At 39.2% G+C, this 26,208-nt stretch overlaps 1 protein-coding gene and 1 long non-coding RNA gene across 5 annotated transcripts in view; one reads left to right on the top strand and one right to left on the bottom strand.

Moving 5' to 3' along the window:
- LOC122808807 overlaps positions 1 to 1,879 on the top strand; it is a 391,579-nt gene extending 389,700 nt beyond the window's left edge. The window contains exon 2 of the long non-coding RNA XR_006365834.1: positions 1,580 to 1,879. This is a non-coding gene — a long non-coding RNA (uncharacterized LOC122808807). The remainder of the gene's footprint in view (positions 1 to 1,579) is intronic.
- Positions 1 to 26,208, bottom strand: part of LOC122808806 (alpha-2-macroglobulin-like) — a 2,637,399-nt gene that overhangs the window by 278,199 nt on the left and 2,332,992 nt on the right. The window lies entirely within an intron of this gene.

Genomic DNA, 26,208 nt, shown 5'->3' with positions numbered 1-26,208 from the left:
ATGAGATGCTCTAGAGAAAAACAACAGAACAGTTTACTCATCCATAACCTTTTTCAGTACAGTATGTATCAGCTCTCTACATTAGTACAGTTCAAGTACGATGATATCTTTGACTTCTTGTGATGTGCTATAGAATCCCTAGCTCAAAAGAGAAGTCAGCTGCAGGGTAATAGACAGTCAGTCAATAATGCATATATAAGGGAATACAGGGTCAACAAAAAGGGGTTGACAGCTGCATAAGAGAAATTTCATTACCCTGTATGTATTTTTTACATGACTGATGACAGCACGGCTGCCACATATAGGTACTCTACTGCAAGCCAGAAAAATAATGAGTGGTTAAAACACTGTTGCTGGCATTTACCTTCCTCTGTCAGCAGATGTATCATGAGTTTGACCCTTTCCTGTCCATGTGTCAGCAGTGATCAGATGCACATAACCCCCTTCCCTTTATCTGTTCTACTCTACTGGTGATTATCTGCTGATAGCTAGGATTTGCCTCCTTTCCATTCTCCTTCATCTTACTAGTATCTCAGATAACTAAATTATTCATCTACTGGTTCCCCATGTTGTTTCATACTATGTTAAACACTTGTAACTTCATATTTCTTTGATGTTCTTTTACACTCTTTAGTATGAATCATGCTATAACCACATGCTAGAGCCATAGAAAAATTATCCAAAAGGCATGGCATGCTCCTTATTAACTATTTTGAGACATGTCACAGATAAAACTATAGTTATAAATGTAGATAATGAAGTGCCATCACTGTAAGAATGTGCTTAACTGTGTTTGGGTATATGTGCCACATGATGCTTCCCTGGATTTAGCTGCTATCAATTAATCTTGAACATGGAGATACATATTGGTGGTCTGCTTCTTCCTTAGGCCTGCAAGGCAAATGTCTTGTCAATATGCAAGATATTATGTGGTGTCAAGAAAATTGTACTTTTGACACCTTGTCTGTTCTGAATCCACACTGGTCTTCAATCATTTATTCTGAAGAAATATGCACACACGTGTGTGTGTGTGTGTGTGTGTGTGTCTGTGTGTCAATTTTTTGAGAAATTTTGTTTGTGGTGAAAGTTGATCAAATTATGTTACAGCTGAATTTCAGGAGTGTAGTATAATTCAAGGCGTTTTCATACCTGTGCAACCCTGGAATTAGTTTAAGTTCTGGAGGGGGTGTGTGGAGGCAGAGCACCTATACTGGTGGGGGGGGGTGCAATGTTGGTTATTGCAAATGTAATGCTTTTGTTTACATTTGCGATCACTTTCTTTGGATTTTTTTTTTATGTGTGCTATCATTGATGAGATTTTTCAATGAGTTTTCTGTTGATCCATCTCACTGACAATAATTCTTTATATACTCATAGATAGATAGATAGATACATATACAGATTTATTTATTCTCTGTAGTGCCATGCAGAGTTCTCCTTCTTTATTCAGTTTTAATGTTTTCTGGCCAAAACTACCACAAAAATTCTATTTTATACTTTCTATCATAAATAACATTACAGACTATCAGTCATTTATTGTTTTGTACTGTAAAACAATTATTTTTTCTTTGCCTTACAGCTTACTACATCCTGCAAAGAAATCTCAAATATTTTCCATCATTTTGGCTCAGCATGTCTACATTTCAGCCACCAAGATCTCTACATCTGCATGGTAACTTGTGTAAGAACTGGAAATTAAGGACTGAAAAGTCTGAGTGCTTGATTTCTCTAGAAGTGGAATCACAGACAAGTTGAACAAAATCCAATGTATTATGTTCCTACATACTGCAGTGTTTAACATTTTACCATTAATAGGAAGAAAAAGCATGCTATCAGTCAGGAAAAGGAAATAAAATGGATATTGTGAGACAAAGCAAAATCTCCCTTTCATCAGGCATTTGTTTTTGCTAGAAATCTAGGAGCTCAAGTTTGGTGATTTTGTGGCTTGATGACAACAGAATTGTAGGTTGCATTTTAAATGTTCATGTAACACATTGATTGCTGAGATAGTCAGATGTTAATGCTTGAACAAAAGCATTGGATATGTGAGGGGTGAGTAAATTAACAAATTTTAAAATAAAAGGGCTGCATGAACAATGTGAGGTATGTAAAATAAAGACTGAAAGTGATTTATTTGTTAATGATAAGAAACATATTACATGAAATAAAATAAAAGCAATGTCACAAGTCAGTCCAAGATGACACCCAAAAAGAAACATGATGTTTATAATTTATCATGCATGAGGTGTGGTTGTAAGCATGTCTCTCCTGGCACGGGAACTGATGGACTGGTTGCCAAAACCCTTATCACCATGGCAATGACAAAAGTCTATCTAGCTCGAGTTGCACCACTGATCCATAATGCAGCACTCCCAACTGATTCTCCAGATTGAGTTAACATCTTAGCAACCATTATAAGTAAATGGAAAGAAGACATCTCTGCTAATAGGAAGAATTTAGTAACCAAATGCCGGATAAAGGCCATTGGTATTTTTCTAGGTTCCTCCAAATAGGGCACTTTGGAGGGGGGGAGGAGTTGCTGGTGAGTGGTTCCAGTATCAGGAAATATGTAAATTAAATCTAACATTCTGGTAAGTACATAGCTTACTTACTTAGACTGACAATGGACAGAATCCGCAGTACACCTTGGGTGGAACACTAGACCTTAGAGAATGAATGTCCCAAGGAGGCCCCAAATCTGAACAATATATCTAAACTCTAACGTTTATATAAATTATTTGAAGCAGACTACGTGAAGCTGTGCAACTTTCTTCCACAGGCAAGTTACTGAAGAAAGCAGTGTGTGTGTGTGTGTGTGTGTGTATAGCTTGAGCCCTGACACAGTGTGTTTTAGTTTGCAAGGCAGGGTGTTTGTTAGTAGATGAATAAAAAAGGTGATGCAATCAGATAACTATTTTAATACTGTGACTTTAGCTATTTTCTGGCATTTTTTTTCCAAATTGGAAAATGAAGAAAACATCTGGTTATTCTTTCTGAATGCTTTCTGTGAGTTGGCTGTGAACATCTAAGCAGTGCAACTTATTAATTGGCTTTGTTGGAATAACTTGGACAAAATTCAAGAAGATGAACTGACTCAAATTAAATTTGTGTTGCCACTTTTGGCATAAAGGATGTATTAGTTCTTAGAGAGACCTTGCCTTTATGAAAGACAACATAAGGACATGTGGGTGCTATAGCCTGCAACTCTGAAACACATTTGGTGAAAGAGATGGCTACTAGAAGCAGTGATGTCGATTAACCCATAATGAAAAATGTTGCCATTTGCCTCTATAAATCTTTCTAGCAGAGGATCTCTGAGAAACTGTAATTAAATGTATAACCTCTAATGGATACATAGGGTCTATAGCCATTACTGGAAGTAGAGAAACCAAGTGGTTAATATGAGCGACTAAATGTCCAGGTCATGCTGGCTGTATATATGACATAACAGGTGAGGGTAGTCTGGTGGAAGAAGGTTTTTTTTTCTCAGATATAGCCAATGTAAAGGAAACCAAATGTGACAAGGCCTCAAGGGGGTTATGAGAATAACCCTGGCTTTGCCAATCTTGGCTTTTTACAATATCTGGGAATAATTCTGGGGTGAAAGGCAAAGGATTTGGAGGGGGTGGGAACACTCATGGGAGAATGTGTCTATTGAGGAAAATCCCACTTGGAGGACAATGGAGAAAAAAATGAAATCTAACATTCTGGTAAGTACATAGCTTGCATACTTAGGCTGATACTGTCCAGACACTGGAACTAATGGACTGAATCCACAGTACACCTTGGGTGGAACACTAGACCTTAGAGAATGAATGTCCCAATCTGAACAATATATCTAAACTCTAACGTTTAGATAAATTATTTGAAGTAGACTAGGTGAAGCTGTGCAACTTTCTTTCACAGGAAGTTACTGAAGAAAGCAATGTGTGTACAGCTTGAGTCCTGAAACAGTGTGTTTTAGTTTGCAAGGCAGGGGTTTGTTAGTAGATGAATAAAAAAGGTGATGCAATCAGATAACTATTTTGATAGTGTGACTTTAGCTATTTTCTGACATTTTTTTTTTCAAATTGGAAAATGAAGAAAACATCTGGTTATTCTTTTTGAATGCTTTCTGTGAGTTGGCCGTGAACATCTAAGCAGCTCAACTTGTTAATTGGCTTTGTTGGAATAACTTGGACAAAATACAGGAAGATGAATTGACTCAAATTAAGTTTGTGTTGCCACTTTTGGCATAAAGGATGGATTAGTTCTTAGAGACCTTGCCTTTATGAAAGACAACATAAGGAAGTTTAAGTGCTATAGCCTGCAACTCTGAAACACATTTGGTGAAAGAGATGGCTACTAGAAGCAGTGTCTTCCAGAATAGGAATTTTACATCAGCAGAGCTGTCAAGTTTAATGTAGGGAAGAATACGTTTTTCTGGAATGAAACTGAGGTTCCATGGAGGGGAAGGATGAGTCAAAGGTGGTCTGGAATGGAAATGTATTTTAAAAATGCTCGGCATAGTTTGTACGAAGCTAGGGATGATGATGAAAACCCTGGATGATACTGCAAGGTTGCACCCAAATGAACGCTGACATAAGTAAGTAGCCCCTGCTTGAAAACATCCTGATAAAATGGTCAACATGTGAGAAATAGGGTTTAAAAAGGGACTGATGTGATGTTGATTAACCCATAATGAAAAATGTTGTCATTTACCTCTATAAATCTTTCTAGCAGAGGATCACTGAGAAACTGTAATTAAATGTATAACCTCTGCTGGATACATAGGGTCTATGGCCATTACTGGAAGTAGAGAAACCAAGTGGTTAATATGAGGGACTAAATGTCCAGGTCATGCTGGCTGTATAGATGAGATAACAGGTGAGGGTACTCTGGTGGAAGAAGGGTTTTTTTTCTCAGATATAGCCAATGTAAAGTGAACCAAATGTGACAAGGCCACAAGGGGTTATGAGAATAACCCTGGCTTTGTCAATCTTGGCTTTCTACAATATCTGGAAATAATTCCGGGGTGAAAGGCAAAGGATTTGGAGCGGGTGGGAACACTCATGGGAGAATGTGTCTCTTGGGGAAAATCCCACTTGGAGGACAATGAAGAAAAAAATGTTGCATTTGCTATGCAACAGCATAGCACAGTGGTGCAGCGGTAGCATTGTCGCCTCAAAGCAAGAGGTTCTCCTGTTTGGTTCTTGGCTGGGGTACCTTCTGTGTGGAGTCTGCATGCCCACCCTGCATTCGTGTGGGTTTCATCCGGGTGCTCCAGTTTCCTCCCACACTATAAAGAAATGCATCTGGAGTGTTTCTCCCTGGGCCACCTCTGAAAATTGGCTTTGTTCAAAGTCGGACTTTCCCAGTTAACAAATGTTAAATAAATAAGTAAAATAAAATAAATATTGTATGGTGAAGCAAAAAGATCCCCCCACTTTCAAAAAATTTTTAATTTAATGGAGTTGCTGAGAGACCAATTATGTGGGAGCACAGTTTCCCTGCTCAAACTGTCCACAATCATGTGGAAGTCATTGGGATGTATATTGCTATCAGAAAAAGTTGTAGAAGGGTTAAGACTGCCTGAGATTTGTTTATGTACCATACCACTGTTGTGCTGCCTGATTAGATGGACACTGCACCTTGGAGAAAGAAGGTTTTGAAATGTTTGCAACATTAGGAAGACCATTCTAATCTACAAGACACTGATGTGCAATTTGTCCTCGTCTGTAGTTCACGTCACTTGGACTGTCTTGCTCAAGTGGTGCTACCCCACTCCATTAAGGGTAAGTCCACAGTAATTGTAGCTATGGGTATTGGGTGAATGAAAAATGTCCCTGAGCTGAGATTTTCCAGGTTTGTCCACCAGGACAGGTTCCTCTAACAAGCCTCTGAAAGTTTTATGGGTGTTACCATGGTTGCTTTGTTTAACACATTGAGTTCTGATTCTCCACTGCAGGACTCTCATGTGTAGTCTGGTATATTGTACTGTGAACAGAGGCTTCTGTAAGGCCTAGCAATTTGAGGACTGTAACTGCATCTGTCTTTGGGTAGTGTGACAGATTCAGAACAGCTTGTACTGTTGTGGTCATCCTTCCTGCTGGTAGCATGACTCTTTGTTTCAATGCATCCATCTGGCAGCCAATGACTGTAGAATGTGGGAGGGTTTCAACTGCAATTTTGCTAGGCTGACTGTGATCCCAAAGGATATGCATAGCTGGAGTAAACATTGCTTTGCCTTTATAAGCTTTTCTATTGTAAATGCAGTGATAAGCCAGTCATCTAGATAGAGAAATATCTTTACCCCCTAATAGCAGCATGTGTTCTGTGACTGGAGCCATATACTCTGGGAATGACCAGTGGTTAAGGTGAGACCAAAGGGCAGGACTCTGAAAACTTAAGAACTGGTTCCCACCCGGATGTCTTCACTATTTTGATATGCAGACATGCATCCTGGAGATCCAAGGAACATATACAGACTCCTGCCTGCAAATACAGTAGAATAAATTGCACCATGAGTATCTAGAATGATTCCTTCTTCATGTACTGATTCTGCTGACTGAGGCCTAGAATTGGTCTAAGGTCCTGAGTTTTCCTGGACATCATGAAAATTGAAAATAGAATCCAGACCCTCTCTGGTCTGGTGAGACCTCTTGGAAAGATCTTTATTAGGAGATTTCTTACCTCCTGTTAGGCTACCTTTCTTTATAGGTTCATAGGTAGGTACTAGGCTATCGGCCCAAGGGCCTACGTAAGCCTAGCCAGCAAGGTAACATAGCTTACGCCACCCAAGAAAGTTATTTTCCTGTGCCACTGTCTAGCAGAGACACAGAAGTGATCCCCGGGGTATATTTCCTATTTCCCATCCACTCATCAAGATTTTTATTGAAGATTGCTAATGAAGAACTTTGCTTGACATAGCTGGGTAGCTTGTTCCAGAGTATAGGAAGTCTCTGGGACAGGAATCTATCCCTCCAGCATGTCCTGTTTATTGTGGTGACAAGGTTTAGGTCCCTACAGCGTGTAGCTTGGAGGGATTGGAATTTCTTTAGGTGTGCAGCAAATGCCTCCGGATCCACCAATAAGTGCCACAATACCAAGTATAATTCCAATTTATTGGGACATAAGGACGAACTGACAACGACAACAGTATAAAACTAACATAAAAAAAACAAAGTTAAGTGCTTTCAACCATTACAACTGGTCTTCTTCAGAACTAAGACGCCATACTCTACAAACAGTTTAAATAACTTAATTGGCGCCAAAAAAGTCACAGCTTCTTAAAGCTACATGTACGCTTATTTCATAGTGCTGCATACATAGCGATCTATTCACATATTAAACAAAATAAATGACACATTAATATTAAGTAAAATATGATGATTTGTGATTATTTGACTTAGCTCCTTTACACAGAATTAATGAGAACTGGTAATATTATATAGTGTTAGTGACTTTATGCACATATAAATTCATCACGTTTATAATCATAAAAACCTTATATATATTTGTTTTTTGTATGGTAAGCAGAAATTCCTTCTATAATTGCTGAATACAATAAATTGATGAATAACTAAATGAATTAATAAATGTATATATATAAATTAATATTTCCTTCCTGACAAAGCACTGCAATTGCCTATGAAAATCCTATAAACAGTACAAATGTTATAAAATATGTCCAAATATGTAACGAATGTAAGAAAATAAAAAGATAAGGAAATATATCAATAATGACATCTAATCAAATATATTAATAATATTCCATCAAAATACCTTGAAAAATTCCTTAAAAATATCTTAAAAATATATATCTTAAAAATATCTTTTGAATATATAAAAGCTGATAATACTAATGATTCATATATATATGCTATTTAATAAACATAAATAAAATATTTAAAGTTAAAATTACATAAATAACAATGGTTTAACTGATATGAAATCATTTAATCCTGGCGGAGTGGTGGCATCTAAAAATATTTGCCACCATAAGCTTTTAAAATCTCCACCTCTACGATCAGTTTCTATGATGTCAAGAATACTAAATCTAAATTGATGTTCACCACCTTTAATTTCAACATGTCTATATAGTGCGTTGGTTTTGTCTTTGATTTTGATACTGTACATATTATCATATATTCGCTTTTTAAGACATCTCTCAATCTTTCCTACATAAAAACTTGGACATTTATCACATTTTGCCAAATATATTACCATTCTTGTGTTACAGTTACCAAATCTAAATCTTATAAAAGATTTATGCCCATTCTGTAGCCTTGTTTTGCTTTCTTGCGACATATATCTACATTGATTGCAAAAACCACATTTTCTACTTCTATTATTACAATCTTTCTTCGATTCATTGTATCTTTGTTCAACCAAAGACTTCATATTCTTTCCCATTTTATATATAAATTTGGGTTTGGTACCCAAAATTTTAACTAGACCAATGCCACTAGTTATAACATACCAAAATTTATACATCATCCTTTTAATGCTATCTATGCCTAAATTATACTGTAAAATACAAGCACTTTGGAAGGGGGAAGAGTGCAGCTTTTACCTGCGTAGTTGTGATTACAGGGACTCTGCATTCTTCCTGTATAGATATGGGCCCTTTAGGGAGTGAGAGGGGGGTAAAGTTAGCACTGAACCGATCTGCCAGGATGTTGGCAATATCAGTTGGTTCTGTAATTTTCATGCCTTTGTGCTGTAACTCAGAGCAGATCTGGGTGTAGCCATCTAGATTCTTGACATAGCTATAGAATGTTTTGTGGTTGTCCTTGGATTTAGTGGCGATTTTGTTTTCGGAGCTAGCTTTGGAGGATCTTATAAGGGATTTCAGCTTCTTACTGAGGCTGACCAGGAAGCTCCTCCACTCATGGGATTTTACTCTCTTTTGCAACAGTTTCTTCCTTCTGTTGTACAGTTTGTTTATGGCAGGGGACCACCAGATTGGCTTCCTTCTTTTGGAGGATAGCATCTTGGTTCTGTTTGGGATAGCACGATCCATGCACTTGTGTAAGTGCTTATAGAGTGCATTTGTGTAGGATTCAGCAGTTGTAACTGTATTTTCCATCTGCATGGATGTCATGAAGTTCACCACTTCTGTCTTAAGAAGCATGAAGTTGGCTTTGGAGAAATTTTTTACTGTGGTTTCCTTAATGGGGGGTAGGTGCGGGATGTGGATATCAAGGGTGATACGCTTATGGTCGGATCGAACCAACGAGGAGTTGACTTCAGGTGTGGAACACTGGTCACTCATGTTGGTAATGACTAGGTCTAGGATATTGTTGTCCCTGGTGGGGGTGTGGATAAGTTGATCTAGGGCATTGGAGTTTATGAATTCCAGAAAGCGTTGAGCTAAGGAGTTGGTACACAAGCAGTTTTCCCATTTAATGGTGGGGTAGTTGAAGTTGTTTGGTTGAACCCTAATAATGATGGAGTAACACTAAGGATGGTTTGGTGGGTGGTTGTTTGCATATTTCTGAAAATGGTATTGAGTAGCTCTGGATATTACTTCCCTGATCCATTTGTCTTGCATGATGGCCAGTCATGCAAGTGATGCAGGGTAAAGCATCCACTGACTGCCTCCAATGTAAGGGAATCAGGCATCCATTTAGGTTTATACTTGAAGAACCCTGGAGAGGTCCCTCGGAATCCTGATTGGTGTGGACCACCTCTGCCACTTTGGTGCTGGTTGCTAGAGAAATTCCCTATACCTTGGGAGCCTCTGTCATACTGCTACTTATGCTGGGGCTTTTCGGATTTCCAAGACTTGATATTCTAGGCTCACTGAAACAATCTCGCTGAGAGGCCAAGAATTTGATCTCAACTGCTGTGAGCATCTTACCCTCTTGCTCACATTACAGAGATTTATTCTTTACCTTCTGCCCAGACACAGAGTTTCCATAAAGGGGGGGGGGGGGGGGGCATAGATGAAAGCCACTTCGAAGTGTTCAGCAAAATCTGGAAGGCACAACAGGACATGATGCCATGTTACACCTACAACAGTCAATCTGGCAGCTATATTCACTATATTATGCAACAGATGCATGAAGAGTGACAAGATGGTGTTGTTAGCACCCACCTGGGTCTGTAACTGCTTACGAAGATCCCCAGGCAGAAATGAGTTCATACTTTTCATGGTCTTGTTCACCAGGTCTCTCAGAAACCTCATCCTATGGTGCAAGTAATTGATTGTTCTAATGAAAAAAGTGTCTGAAGCATATACTCACTTTCATAATCTATTCATCATTCTAGAGTCCTTCTAAGGATGGATAGTTTGAACATCCCCTGGGAACTTACATCTGGTAGCTGCTGATATCACAATGTTATTGACAAGGGGATCCTTACTCCAATGGGGTCTACCTTGCTGGTCATAGTACTCTGTCATGCGTATGTGGAACAGGCTCTATGATGTATGGCTTTGTCCAAGCCTTTGAGTACACCACGTTGGCAAGTTTGTTTGCTGGGGTATTACCTTTGAGGATTCCTTTTGGAATCAGCTTATTACATCTATCAAGAAGGGTCCTAGAACTAATATTTTTAAAATTCTGACACTCTGAGTCAAGATACCCAACTCCAAGGCATACTATGCACAAATCTTGAGTCCTGGATAGGGATCTTGTGATCACATTATCTGCATTTTTTAAATCAAGAGGCCTTATTGTCTGTATCCATTTCTGCAACAAAATTATGGCCAAAAGCAATGCTAGACACTATGCCACAATAGGAAGAATCATTATAATCAATAATCCTGTAGACTAACTCTGTCTATAAAAAGTTTAGAAAGTCTAGAGAAGAAAGATTATTTCCTGCATACATTTTAAATACACAAGATTTGTTGAATGAGTTGGCCAAGATTAAATGGGAAGGAGACTGTTATTAGGATACTATTGATGCAAAATCATTATATACCAACATTAAACTTAGATGGGATTTGGAAGCCATTATGGACATGATGGGTGATGGTCCAAGGACTATTTTTTTGATTAGTTTATTGGAGTTTAGTTTAACCCACAACCAATTTTCCTTTAGAAATGAATTTTTCCTACAGTTAAAGGGTACAGCAATGGGGACCTCTTATGAGCCCTCATATGCTATAATATATATGGAATTATTTGAGAAACAATTTATATATCCAAATACGTTTTACAAGAACAAGGTTTTGCTCTATAAACGGTTTACTGATGACCTTATATTTATTTGTAAGGGTGATATTTGTGATTTTATGGATTTGTTTGAGACCCTAAACTGTAATGAACATGGTTTGGCCTTCTCTTATGAGTGCAGTAGGGAGGCCATTAACTTTTTAGATGTGACATTATATGGGGATGGTGAAGCTATAGGCTTTAAACCATATAGGAAAGAGACCTCAGTCAATATGTTTTTGCATGCAACTAGCATGCACCCTGAGCACTTGTTGAACTCATTACCCTATGGTGAGTTTAAGAGAATTTTTGATCTTACTAGTGAGGAAAATCAGAAAGTAGTTGAATTAAATTATGCGGAGAGGAGATTAAAAGAGAGAGGGTATAATGAAGTAAAGTTATTGAGATGTAAACAAGCTGTGCTTGGGGGTATTAGTTTAAAAATACAAAGAATGTCAGTTAGTAACTACAATGAATTTAGTGGTACAAGTCCTTCTAGTGGTACTGTGGAGAGTAAAAAGTTTTACTATGTTACAAAATTCTCTTAGTGAATACTAAAAGGAGATTTTGGCATATTATTTCTGAGGATGAAAATATTGGTTATCTATTCCCCAGACATGTCACATTTTCTTTTAGTAAAGGGAAAAACATAAAGGAATTATTGAATTATAATTTTATTGTGGGACCCAATACTAATTTATCTTTAGGAACATTCCCTTGTGGCCATTGCAGTATATGTAATACAATGAGAAATCTGTCAGGTTCTATGAGTAATGGGAAAATGTTTAACTCTAGGTACTATTTTAACTACAGGTCAGCAGGGGTGGTCTATATTTTGGGATGCACTTGTCCTAAGATAAGATGGTACATAGGGCAAACCAAACGTATGGTTAGAATTCGGGTCGTTGAACATCTTCGAGATGTAAAGAATCATAATTAATTTAGCCCTACAGCAAATCATTTTCATGAAAAGCATGGGGCTTTGGATAGTGGATTAATCTTTTGTGTACTTGCAAAACCCTTTCTACCTAGAGGGGGCGACTATATTAGTAAATTACTTGAGTTGGAAACCAGAATGATATTTAAATTTCAAACTCTGTTACCCAATGGCTTAAATCAAGAAGTATGAAATTAAATGGTGAAATGTTTATGCTATTTATGTAAATTATATATGGATAGTCTGTGGAAAATATGTATGTGTATAATGATTTATTAATATTTATTGAATATATATGTTTGTATACACTCATTGTTATTTAAATACTTTAATTAAATTATTGGATCCTGTTAAGAGGCTGTTTGTATAATGTAAAAGCCAGCTGAATTTGTTATATTGTGATCCTAGAAGGCGAACTGCCGAGGTGCTAGATCACTGTTGCTGAATAAAAGAAGAAAGGTGCTGGTGTTTATTTGTGTTTTTTGGATTGGATTTTTTGGTTTGTGTGTTTTTAAGAAAGATTATTTATTTATTTTGGTCACACAAGTATGAGGAATGTAATAATGGGGAGAAGTCTAGGTTATGAAAAAAAGGAAATTGTATACAACTGATAGTGACTATAAAAAGAACTGATAGTGATAGCTAGCTAACTGATGATCTAACCCTACTGAGGAACAATACGTAAAAAAAAAAAAAAACACTTATCCCACCCAAAATGGCAGATATATATTCCTGAAATGCTTGAGCTAACCAAAGAGTCATCAAAGCTCTTTATGGCAAAGATGAGATCTGAAGAATCAGGTGGGAACACTGCCTTATGGGAGAGGAAGAGTTCGAGCTAGCCAGAATTTTGTTGCTGTCGGAGTGATAAAGTGCCTTCATTGACCATCTCATCAGTTCTTGTGTCTGGACAGGACTAGCCTAAATCATTGGTTAACTAATAGAATGAAAAGGGTTATGGTACTAGCAGAATATTCTGCAAGTAAGTAAGTATGTTCTGGTGTCCAACAGGAACAAGTATGAGGTCCTGTAATGCTGTAGTTTGTATTTGCTTCCTTTCCTACTATTATGTCATGTTGGCCTTTAAAATATGTTGATAATTGCAAAATTGGTTTTGGCTTTTAGGGTTGATGTAGCAATACTGAATAACTAACTACCTGTTGGGAATTACAATTTGGGCCAGAGACACAGAACTATATTTTAGTTTGAATAAATATAAACATATTTTTTGGGAAAGAATTTAGCTAATGATCCAATTGTAATGAATAAGGATGAGTTACATATTTAAAAATCTTGAAGTCATAATAAATGATAGATTAGCATTTAAAAAACTTACATGACATGTAAAACAAAACCATAAAACAGGTAGACTATTGTGACTCTCAAAGGCTGGCAATCCTGTTAAACTTCTAACAAACTCTTATTGAAATGATGACGATCTTTAAATGCTTGCATAAAAGTTGTACAGACTAAGAGTGTATGTACTCACTACTTGCTGATTCATTTCTAATGGCTACCTAGTCTGAGATGGTATATTGTTTTCTCTCTTGCAGACAGTGACCAGCCTGGCTATCTGCAGTGAATGAAGTTTTAGCAGTAAAAGGTTAAAGATTTGGAGAAACCAATAAAAAGTTGAGGTCTAGTTCCTCAGGTATGCCTCATAAGTCATAATCACCCAGTGCTGTAATATCTAGTTTAGAAGCTGGCTTTCCTTCAGTGCGAGGGGCAAAGGTTATAAACAGCTGGTCTGATTTTCTCTATGATTTTCTCCTGTCTAGGTAGAAGCATAGCATTATGTGCACATCCAAAGAGTGAAGTATTCTTTCCCCTCTGTTCTGAGGGTTGGGGAAGAAGGTAGGTAGATGAATGGCCTGATTTAGAAACACATTCGTAACCACCTTAGGCATGAAAGAAGGATTAGTTCTCTCTTTATACAAGATAAAAAGGAGTTATGTCTTACCATAACGTTCCATCTGTGTTGTTGATCTTCTTTCATTCATCACTGATGGGTTGGTTCCGAGCCCCTCGGAACCATGTCAGCCTAATACCAAGCTCACATACACCAAAACCTCTTGAGCTAAGCTGCTACTCACAATGCCCTTCTCCCTGTTACCTCAGATCGAGTTTGCATAAGACATATTGAAAGAAAACAGAGGCCATTTCTGCGCAAAAACCCTGATACACCACAGGGTCCCATGAGATCCACCAGGAGCCTTTGGTGGGGTTGATGAATGAAAGAAGATCAACAACATAGATGGAACATTATGGTAAGACATAACTTCTTTATCTGATGTTGTTAATCTTCTTTCCATTCATCATTGATGGGACAGAATCCCAAGCTACCTGAGAAACCTGGGTGGCCCTTATGGAAGAACACTCCTGAGCACCATTAAGCCGAAGGTAGCTCTTCCCCAGAGACTATATACAACTTGTAATGTTTGATGAAAGTGTGTGGTTTAGCCCAAATGGTTGTTGCGCAAATGTCATCCATAGAGGCTCTTGAGTGAAAGGCTACAGAGGTTGCTATAGCTCTAGCTGAATGTGCTTTGATATTGTGAGGTCTAGGTTCATTTGCACATGAATATGAAAAAGAAATACAATCTCTGAGCCACTTTGATAAAGTGACTTTTGAAACAGCATTTCCCATTCATGGACCAGAGAAGGAAATGAAAAGTTGGTCTGTCTTGCGAATAGATCTAGTCCTGTCTAGGTAAAAATGTAGCTGCCTATGCACATCCAAGGAATGTAGGCAGTATTCTCCTTTATTGGAATAGTTTGGGAAAAACACTGGGAGCTCGATGGAAGGTTCACAGAAAAATCAGAAACCACTTTGGGGAGAAAAGATGGATTAATACATAGAGATGCTCTGTCTTTATGAAATATTAGGTATGGTTTCTTGATGCACAAGGCCTGTAATTCTGAGATCCGTATAGCTGAAGTGACAGTTACAAACACAGACCAAAGACAAGAAACCAGTTAAAAACAATAGGAGCGAGAAACAAACTGAGCAATATCCAAGAAGTAAAATAAGATACAGTTTTATTAGCTTCCGGAGGGTGATTGCCTCTCCTTCTTCCAGAGAAAATACAAATCAATTAACCAACTTTATATAATAAAATAAATAAAGTTATTGTGTCATGTTTTGGACACATAGTATAACACAATTGGACTGATCTTGTTACCAATAACATCTTTAATATCTATTTTCTTAGGAATACTTATTCCAGATTATTGCAGGAGGCAAACACAATTTATAATGTTATATATTTTTATATATTTTTGCCTTTGTCATTTTTTTATGTATTATTTTGTTTAAATGTGTATATATATACATCCATGTGTTTTGGTTGTAGACTCTTTAACTTTACTGTGTCAATTCACTTTTGTATTAGGAGCCTAAGCACATTGACTGTTTTCCTATTGGTTAGCAGCATTATAAATACTGAAGTCTGGTTGTGGTCCATATGTTTGCATTTTTCTATACTCACTGAAGAAGGCGGGTGCCGAAACTAGTATGAGTTACTGAAGGTTATTTTGTGTGGGACATTTTTGTCCGTTTTTTACCTCATATTAAACTGTGGAACTACTATGCTGGCCTTTTGGTGTTTGTTCTGTAATTTTCATGCCTTTGTGCTGTAACTCAGAGCAGATCTGGGTGTAGCCATCTAGATTCTTGACATAGCTATAGAATGCTTTGTGGTTGTCCTTGGATTTAGTGGCGATTTTGTTTTCAGAGCTAGCTTTGGATGATCTTATAAGGGATTTCAGCTTCTTACTGAGGCTGACCAGGAAGCTCCTCCACTCATGGGATTTTACTCTCTTTTGCAACAGTTTCTTCCTTCTGTTGTACAGTTTGTTTATGGCAGGGGACCACCAGATTGGCTTCCTTTTTTTGGAGGATAGCGTCTTGGTTCTGTTTGGGATAGCACGATCCATGCACTCGTGTAAGTGCTTATAGAGTGCATTTGTGTAGGATTCAGCAGTTGTAACTGTATTTTCCATCTGCATGGGTGTCATGAAGTTCACCACTTCTGTCTTAAGAAGCATGAAGTTGGCTTTGGAGAAATTTTTTACTGTGGTTTCCTTAATGGGGGGTAGGTGCGGGATGTGGATATCAAAGGTGATAAGCTTATGGTCCGATCGAACCAACAAGGAGATGACTTCAGGTGTGGAACACTGGTCACTCATGTTGGTAATGACTAGGTCTAGGACATTGTTGTCCCTGGTGGGGGTGTGGATAAGTTGATCTAGGGCATTGGAGTTTATGAATTCCAGAAAGCGTTGAGCTAAGGAGTTGGTACACAAGCAGTTTTCCCATTTAATGGTGGGGTAGTTGAAGTCGCCCATTATTAGGGTGTTTGGTTGAACCCTAATAATGATGGAGTAACACTAAGAATGGTTTGGTGGGTGGTTGTTTGCATATTTCTGAAAATGATATTGAGTAGCTCTGGATATTACTTCCCTGATCCATTTGTCTTGCATGATGGCTAGTCATGCAAGTGATGCAGGGTAAAGCATCCACTGACTGCCTCCAATGTAAGAGAATCAGGCATCTATTTAGGTTTATACTTGAAAAACCCTGGAGAGGTCCCTCGGAATCCTGATTGGTGTGGACCACCTCTGCCACTTTGGTGCTGGTTGCTAGAGAAATTCCCTATACCTTGGGAGCCTCTGTCATACTGCTACTTATGCTGGGGCTTTTCGGATTTCCAAGACTTGATATTCTAGGCTCAATGAAACAATCTCTCTGAGAGGCCAAGAATTTGATCTCAACAGCTGTGAGCATCTTACCCTCTTGCTCACATTACAGAGATTTATTCTTTACCTTCTGCCCAGACACAGAGTTTCCATAAAGGGGGGGGGGCATAGATGAAAGCCACTTTGAAGTGTTCAGCAAAATCTGGAAGGCACAACAGGACATGATGCCATGTTACACCTACAACAGTCAATCTGGCAGCTATATTCACTATATTATGCAACAGATGCATGGAGAGTGACAAGATGGTGTTGTTAGCACCCACCTGGGTCTGTAACTGCTTACGAAGATCCCCAGGCAGAAATTAGTTCATACTTTTCATGGTCTTGTTCACCAGGTCTCTCAGAAACCTCATCCTATGGTGCAAGTAATTGATTGTTCTAATGAAAAAAGTGTCTGAAGCATATACTCACTTTCATAATCTATTCATCATTCTAGAGTCCTTCTAAGGATGGATAGCTTGAACATCCTCTGGGAACTTACATCTGGTAGCTGCTGATATCACAATGTTATTGACAAGGGGATCCTTACTCCAATGGGGTCTACCTTGCTGGTCATAGTACTCTGTCATGCGTATGTGGAACAGGCTCTATGATGTATGGCTCTGTCCAGCCTTTGAGTACACCACGTTGGCAAGTTTGTTTGCCGGGGTATTACCTTTGAGGATTCCTTTTGGAATCAGCTTATTACATCTATCAAGAAGGGTCCTAGAACTAATATTTTTTAAATTTTGACACTCTGAGTCAAGATACCCAACTCCAAGGCATACTATGCACAAATCTTGAGTCCTGGATAGGGATCTTGTGATCACATTATCTGCATTTTTTAAATAAAGAGGCCTTATTGTCTGTATCCAGTTCTGCAACAAAATTATGGCCAAAAGCAATGCTAGACACTATGCCACAATAGGAAGAATCATTATAATCAATAATCCTGTAGACTAACTCTGTCTATAAAAAGTTTAGAAAGTCTAGAGAAGAAAGATTATTTCCTGCATACATTTTAAATACACAAGATTTGTTGAATGAGTTGGCCAAGATTAAATGGGGAGGAGACTGTTATTAGGATACTATTGATGCAAAATCATTATATACCAACATTAAACTTAGATGGGGTTTGGAAGCCATTATGGACATGATGGGTGATGGTATAAGGACTACTTTTTTGATTAGTTTATTGGAGTTTAGTTTAACCCACAACCATTTTTCCTTTAGAAATGAATTTTTCCTACAGTTAAAGGGTACAGCAATGGGGGCCTCTTATCAGCCCTCATATGCTATAATATATATGGAATTTTTTGAGAAACAATTTATATATCCAAATACGTTTTACAAGAACAATGTTTTGTTCTATAAACGGTTTACTGATGACCTTATATTATTTGTAAGGGTGATATTTGTGATTTTATGGATTTTTTTGAGACCCTAAACTGTAATGAACATGGTTTGGCCTTCTCTTATGAGTGCAGTAGGGAGGCCATTAACTTTTTAGATGTGACATTATATGGGGATGGTGAAGCTATAGGCTTTAAACCATATAGGAAAGAGACCTCAGTCAATATGTTTTTGCATGCAACTAGCATGCACCCTGAGCACTTGTTGAACTCATTACCCTATGGTGAGTTTAAGAGAATTTTTGATCTTACTAGTGAGGAAAATCAGAAAGTAGTTGAATTAAATTATGCGGAGAGGAGATTAAAAGAGAGAGGGTATAATGAAGTAAAGTTATTGAGATGTAAACAAGCTGTGCTTGGGGGTATTAGTTTAAAAATACAAAGAATGTCAGTTAGTAACTACAATGAATTTAGTGGTACAAGTCCTTCTAGTGGTACTGAGGAGAGTAAAAAGTGTTACTATGTAACAAAATTCTCTTAGTGAATACTAAAAGGAGATTTTGGCATATTATTTCTGAGGATGAAAATATTGGTTATCTATTCCCCAGACATGTCACATTTTCTTTTAGTAAAGGGAAAAACATAAAGGAATTATTGAATTATAATTTTGTTGTGGGACCCAATACTAATTTATCTTTAGGAACATTCCCTTGTGGCCATTGTAGTATATGTAATAGAATGAGAAATCTGTCAGGTTCTATGAGTAATGGGAAAATGTTTAACTCTAGGTACTCTTTTAACTACAGGTCAGCAGGGGTGGTCTATATTTTGGGATGCACTTGTCCTAAGATAAGATGGTACATAGGGCAAACCAAACATATGGTTAGAATTCGGGTCGTTGAACATCTTCGAGATGTAAAGAATCATAATTAATTTAGCCCTACAGCAAATCATTTTCATGAAAAGCATGGGGTTTTGGATAGTGGATTAATATTTTGTGTACTTGCAAAACCCTTTCTACCTAGGGGGGACGACTATATTAGTAAATTACTTGAGTTATTTAGTAGAAACTCTACTGGAGATTGTCCTAACCAATAACTATATGGTTTTAGATGGACAGCTATACCTGCAGAGAACTGGGGTCGCAATGGGGTCATCCTGTGGAGGTAGCTTGGCCAATTGTATAATGGCCCATTAGGAGAAAACCCTATTATTCAATAATATTTTATTTCAGGAGAATGTCGCTTGGTATACTAGATACCAAAACGACATGTTCCTGATTTGGAAGGGGTCGAAAGCCCTAGTTTCGACTTTTATCACTAGTATATCCCAAATGACTGATTTTTTTTTAATTTACCTATAGTATACATAATATTAACATCAACTTTCTTGATATCAACTTGTTTAAGGACACAACAAATTCTAGATATAAAAGTACAATCTACAGAAAACCCACTTACTCCAATTCCTTTTTGCATTTCACCAGCAGCCAACCTTACCATCAGAAAAGAGCTGCTGTCAAAGGGCAGATGGTAAGGGCGGCTAGAATGGTATCTGATGAGTTTGATTTTGCAGAGGAATGTAAGTTTCTGGCTTCCATGTTTATTAATAGAGGCTACCCTGAACCTATGGTGTCTAATATTGTCTTGGAAGTTACCTATAAGTGAAATATAGGCCATTTTAAGCCCCTTTTGCAGAGTCATACAGACCAAATTGTTGAAAATATAGACAATCAATACAATTTGGCTGCTAATAATAGGGAACATAATTTTAAAACTAGATTCCTTTGTACTTACTCTTTGGACTACCTTAGAAAAAGGGAAATGTTAAACAAAAATTGGTCTCTAATAATTGAGGATAGTGGGCTCCTCAAAATATTAGGAGAAAAGCCTAAAATAACTTATAGAAAAGGAGCTAATCTGAAAGCCTTATTGGAAAGAAAGAGGAATAACATACATGGTAGGAACTATGGAATGTCCAGATGTGGGTCATGCCAACAGTGTAGATACTTAAGCACTGATTTTAAGGTTACCATTAGAGAGAAGACATATAAGGTTAATGGCAAGTATAATTGTGAAACGAAGGGTGTGATCTACTCAGCTTGTTGTGACAAATGCACTGTGTTTTACATTGGTAAAACGGAAATGAAGATCAAGCAGCGCATATACGAACACCAATATGCCATTAATAAAAAAGACACAACTAATGCCTTAGCTAGGCACACCATTGAGTTTCCTGATCATAGGTTTAAATTCACTATATTACAACAAAGACAAATTGATGAAAGAGGTGGGCCTTGGCAATTACAACTAGAAACAAACGAGATTATGTGGCAAATTAGAACAGCGGCCCACATTTTTCCAGGTCTCAATGAGTATGTCTCTATAAAATGCATTTTGAAGTATCTAGCTCTAAGAAGGTAGTTTGCTTCTCCCTCTACTTAAGCCAACGTATATTAAATTATAATATAATACCAGAATATCATATTACATCACAATATTATAACATTCTTATTGTGTCATACATAATAAAATGTTTTAACATATTTTAAGTTTTTTACACATATATACATTTATCTATATGATGCAAGAGTAGTTGCATTTATCCACTTTAATATTTTTTTAATTTGTGTATGGTTATTAGTGGTGCTGGAAAGGTTATATTTGGGTATTCCAACCTGAACGAATATTATTATTATTTTTCCTGTAGTTAGTATATAAATTTAGGTTTAGGCATAAACACTAGTATAACCTGTTTCCTATTCTTAAATTAATATTTTTAATTTTTCAAAGGTTGTAAATGTTATAACAATAATTGTCACTTTAATTATGGTTCTTGATGTATTTGTTCCTTTATGTGCACTAAATACATCAGAAGTAGCTATTTGCATATGGTATAGTTAGTGTTCTTCTAACATTCAACGTCTGAAAGGCACCAATTGACTGTTGCCGTTCATAATACATTATTATTATAATAAGTTTAGGATTCATACATTCTGAGTAGGTAGTAAAAGCATATACCTTATTTCTTTAATAGTCTATCCCTCTAACGGAGATTTTATGCTAAACTTATAGGCATATACAAGCTTTTGTTTTAATATGATGTCAATCATTCGAGTTTTTTTACATGTGTCAACTACTGGCTTGATTCTTAATAAAATGATATGCGACTGGCATACAGGATAGCACATATATCTTTAATAATATGTATTATATATTTTATAGTGGGGATTTGGTTTAACTTTACATAAAATTTCGCCTTCTTAATATTGCTTCACATACACTTTTATATAGGAGTAACATATGTTCCTTTAAAGAATGGTAATGTGTCATTATTGACTTAATTGATTAATTAGGTTTATTTATTTTATTATATAAAGTTGGTTAATTGATTTGTATTTTGTCTGAAGAAGGAGAGGCACCCACCCCTCCGAAAGCGCTAATAAAACTGTATCTTATTTTACTTCTTGGATATCGCTCAGTTTGTTTCTTGCTCCTATTATTTGAAGTGGCAGTTACCAAAAAGAGATTGCAATGAGAGAAATGTGAGATCACACTTTGCAGCAGGCTCAAAGGGAGGTTGAGACAATGACTGCGGCACTAGGGACAGATTCCATGTCTCTAAAGGATGCCTAATTGGAGGTCTGCTGTGAAACACTCCTTTGAGAAAGGTTTTGCATAGGCGAATGGACATAAGTGGAGTGCCCTCTAATCTGTTATGGAAACTAGAAATTGCTGCTAAATAGACTCATATGGTAGAGGCTGATGCTTCGTTTTCAAAGAACTCAGATAGGTATTGTAGGATGACGGAGACATGAGCTGAGAAGGGATCTAGCATCTCTTCTTTAGACCACAGACAAAAATTTTCCATTTATCTCTATAAAGTTTTCTGGTGGATGGTTTATGGGAGGCCAGAATAATATAGCAAACAGGTGAGGAAAGGGCTTCCTGTCTGGTGACTAACGGAAGTGGAGAAGCCAAGCCATCAGCTTGAGACTGGATAGATTTGGGTGAGTCAACCCTTGGGGGTGAAAATCAAGTCTGGACGAGTGTCCAGGATCCATGGAGGCTGTAACAGATGAGGCCGGAGGAAGGGGAACCACACGTGAGGCCAAAATGGGGCAATGAGGATCACCTTGCATCTCATCCGAGTAGCTTTCTTTAAGAATAGATGTATCAAGGGAATCGGAGGATAGGCATAGAGGAGACCTGTGGGCCAATTGTGGGTCAGAGCTTCTCTCGGGGACTCCCCCTCTGGGGAAAACAGGGCAAAGTAGCTGCTGCATTTGTTGTTCCTAGGGGAGGCGAAGAGATCTCAGCAGGGCTGGCCCCATTGGCTGAAAATTTCTGCCGTTACTTTGGGATTGAGAGACCACTCATGTGGAAGGAGAATGCATCTGCTCAACTTGTCCGCAATCACGTTGGAACTCCCCAGGATGTGTGCTGCTATTAGAAAGCGGTTGGAAGCTATCGCCCAGTGGAAAATTCTCATGACCTCTCGACACAGGGGGGTATGGCTTGGTTCCTCCTTGTTTATTGATGTACCAGACTACTGACATATTGTCTGACTGAATTGCAATTGTTCCAGAGTGAAGAAGTGGAAGGAGTGCCTGCAATGCTAACAGTACCACTCTTAACTCCAGAACATTGATATGCAGGTTGGCCTCTAAACTCGACCACGTGCCTTGGACTGTCTTTCCCTGAAAATGCCCCCCCCCCACCACCCTATCAGGGAAGTGTCCATGGTCACAGTGGCATTGGGTTGAGGGGGCTGAAAGGGGTGACACCAAAGTTGTGCGTCTGGCCTCATCCACCAAAGGAGATCTTTCTTGCAAGAGTTGGTTATGAGCACCTGCGAGTTTAGAGGGTGAAGATTTGCAAACCACTGAGACAATAGGAGCCATTGTAACAGTCTCATGCGTAACCTTGACAGAGGAACTATCGGAATGGCTGCAGCCATGGACCCCAGAGCCTGGAGAGCTTCCCTTGTTGACACCTTTTTTGACAGAGTATCACACGCACTTGTAATCTTAACCTCTGAAGTCTGTGAGCTGATAGAGACACTAGATAGGATCGGGTATTGAAGACAGCCCCTATAAATTCCAACTGTTGGGTTGGGTCCCATTTTGATTTCTGCCAGGGCACAGTGATTCCCAGGGACTCCGCTAATGAAAGGGTGTATTGAAGGGTCATTGTCAGGAGACGCTTGGTGGGGGCGGAGCGGAGCTAATCATCCAAATATGGAACCACCTGGAATCCTTGAAGTCTCAGATGAGCTGTCACCACTGCTAGACATTTCGTGAACACTCTGCGGGCCATTGAGAGACCGAATGTCAGGGTGCGGAACTGGTAATGATTTGCTCCTAGCCAGAATTGAAGGAAACTCCTGGACCGCTTGTCCATTTTGATGTGGTAATATGCATCTCGGAGATCTATCGAGCACATCCAAATATCTTCCCTTAAAAAAGGAGGGATGGATTCAATTGTGACCATATGGAACTTGGTTTGAACAACTGATTTGTTTAAGTAGCTGAGATCCAGGATGGGTCTCCAGTCCCCAGTCTTCTTTGTCACTAAAAAGAATCTTGAATAAAAAACAGATCCACATTGGTCTGGAGGGACTGAGTGGATGACTCTTTTTTGACACAGCTTTGTTATTTCTGAAGCTGCTTCTTCCCTTTGATTGGGTAGAACATCGGGAAGGTTTTTTGGAAGTTTTGGATAAGAGATTACAGGGATGTAGTAGACTTTGGAGATTATTCTCTGCACCCATCGATCATTTGTAATACAGCTCCAGGCAGCTTGGTGCAGAGAAAAATGATCCCCGACTGCTTCCAGAGGAAAGCAATCGGGTAATGCTTCAGAAGCACTGGTAAGACCGCCCAGAGAAGGAATCTCTGAAGTCTTGGTTTTGGGGACCCCCCTGCCCCTAAAGGGGAATCTTCCACCATTGTTACCCCCTCTGCCTCTGGGGGTATCCTCACCATGTGTGTTATGGAAAGATTTCTTGTGCCAGATTTTCCCACTCATCTGGTTCCTGGAAAAGGAACGATGAAGCTTGGAATAACACAGGCCAACAGCAGACAGAGTCTTTCCATCCTGCACGCACCTGGCTAGCATGTCCTTCACTTTAGAACCAAATAAGAAAGATGGTTCAATTGAGGCATTTAAAAAGGAAGACGAAGGAGTCCGCGAGATCGCAAATGTGCATCCAGGCATGACGCCTCATGACTACTCCTGCACCCGCAGCTCTGGCCACCCCTTCAGTTGCGTGAGAGAGCAGCCTCATGGATGAATTGGAAATAGATTCAAGGGTGGCAAGTTGAGAGGCAACCTTGTCCTGTGCCTCGTCAGAAACTTGACCTGCGAGGAATCCAGAAAGTTCGGTAATCAAATCTATTTGGAACCTCGTAAAGTGTGACAAGTAGTTCAGGGACCTCACAGCAAAGGTTGCTGAAGCCAAGACTCGCTTCCCCAACCTGTCCAGCCTGAAACTCCCTGTTGGGTGGGTGAACAGCAGGACTTTCTTCCGCTAGATCCTTTTTAGTGGCCGTCGCCACCACCATAGCGTTAATTGACAAACTTTTCGACAAGTGTGGGTGCTCTTCGGGGGGAGAAAGAATCTTATCAGGTCTCTGGGCAATGGCCTCTATAGAGTCAGGATTCTGCCAAGCACGCTGCATGATGAGCTGGATTAACTCATCGGCAGGTGGGGTCACCCAAGAGGTAGAAGGCCAGGAGGGAAAAGCCTCCAGGAACACAGATTCCTCTGAGGAGGGGTTGGAGGGCTTCCAGTCACACCTCTGTTGTAATACTTCCAGGATGTCCAGAAGGAGACACCATCTGGGGGTGACCATGGGGACCCCTCCCATCATCATAGTCCGTGTCTTCTGTCAAAGACTCTTCAGGAGAGTCCATGTGCTTCCTCTTGCACACCTTCTTCTGAGGAGGTTCCTCAATGGGAATCTCTGAGGAAGACTCGGAAGAGTAGGTACCCCGAACTGGTTTTTCCTGAGGCTTCTCCTCCCGGTGTCTCAGGGAGGTGGCTCGTGGTAGCTGTAGCTCAGAAGAAGCAGAATGAAGTTCCGAAATTGGAGGAGTGTTTCCCGAAGCAAGCACCCTCTCAGTCATCTAGAAAGCAGGCCCGCCCAAAGAGGAGTGGGAGTCCAGAACTGAGAAAGACAACATCGCAACTGGGTCACACCCCGCTCCGCCGGACCCACTCCCATAAATAGAGCCTCAAGCAGGATCAGGTCAGGCATTATCCCCAGAGCCAAGGACGAAACTGATAAAACACTCGGAACCATGCTCTGAACCGAGGACTCCGCCCTCCAACCATGAGTCTGAGGAAGGGACGGTTCCATCGGAACTGAGAACCAAAGGGCTGGCCTCGAAGCCTCAGTGACAGTCACTGTCAGCACTGAGGGAGGGGATTCCACAAAGGACAATTGGAGCAGTGGGCTTCGGAGCTGATAAGTCCAAAGGAGGAGAATACGTCGGAGTCCTAGGAGATGTAGACACAAGTCCCAAAGGGGGATGAGTCTTTGGAACATTTGGTATCCCTGTGGCTGTTAACAGATGATCCAACAGTCACACCACATCAAGTTCAGATAGGCTCCTGGTAGACCTACTGGATACTCCTGAAGGGAGTCGAGTCGGTCCAAAAAAGGGCTATACATTTGACCCAAGAACGGATCCAAAGAGGGGGAGCATCGGGTCCGTGGTGTCTGAGCTAATAGCACTGAAATCTCTAATTTGGAGACAGGAAGCAAAGGAATCAAAGGTGTAGTAAAATGGCTCAGTGCTGACGGGGCACTCAGAGTCGACGTCATCGGTTCCAAAGTAGTGGCAGAAGTCGGCATCAAAAGAGGTGCCGAAGTTGCAGTAGAGCTTATGTCATCGGTTCCAAAGTAGTGGCAGCAGTTGGCTTCAAAAGTGGTGCCGAAGTTGTCGTAGGTAAGGTCGGTGCCATAGCTGGAGAAGTCGGTGATGAAGGTGGCACTGACATCAAGATACTGGTGTATCCAAAATGGCTTGAG

The sequence above is a fragment of the Protopterus annectens genome, chromosome 8.part0, assembly GCF_019279795.1.
Source record: "Protopterus annectens isolate FY-2018-M chromosome 8.part0, PAN1.0, whole genome shotgun sequence".
Taxonomy (NCBI): domain Eukaryota; kingdom Metazoa; phylum Chordata; order Ceratodontiformes; family Protopteridae; genus Protopterus; species Protopterus annectens.
This window is presented reverse-complemented; position numbering and strand designations above follow the sequence as displayed.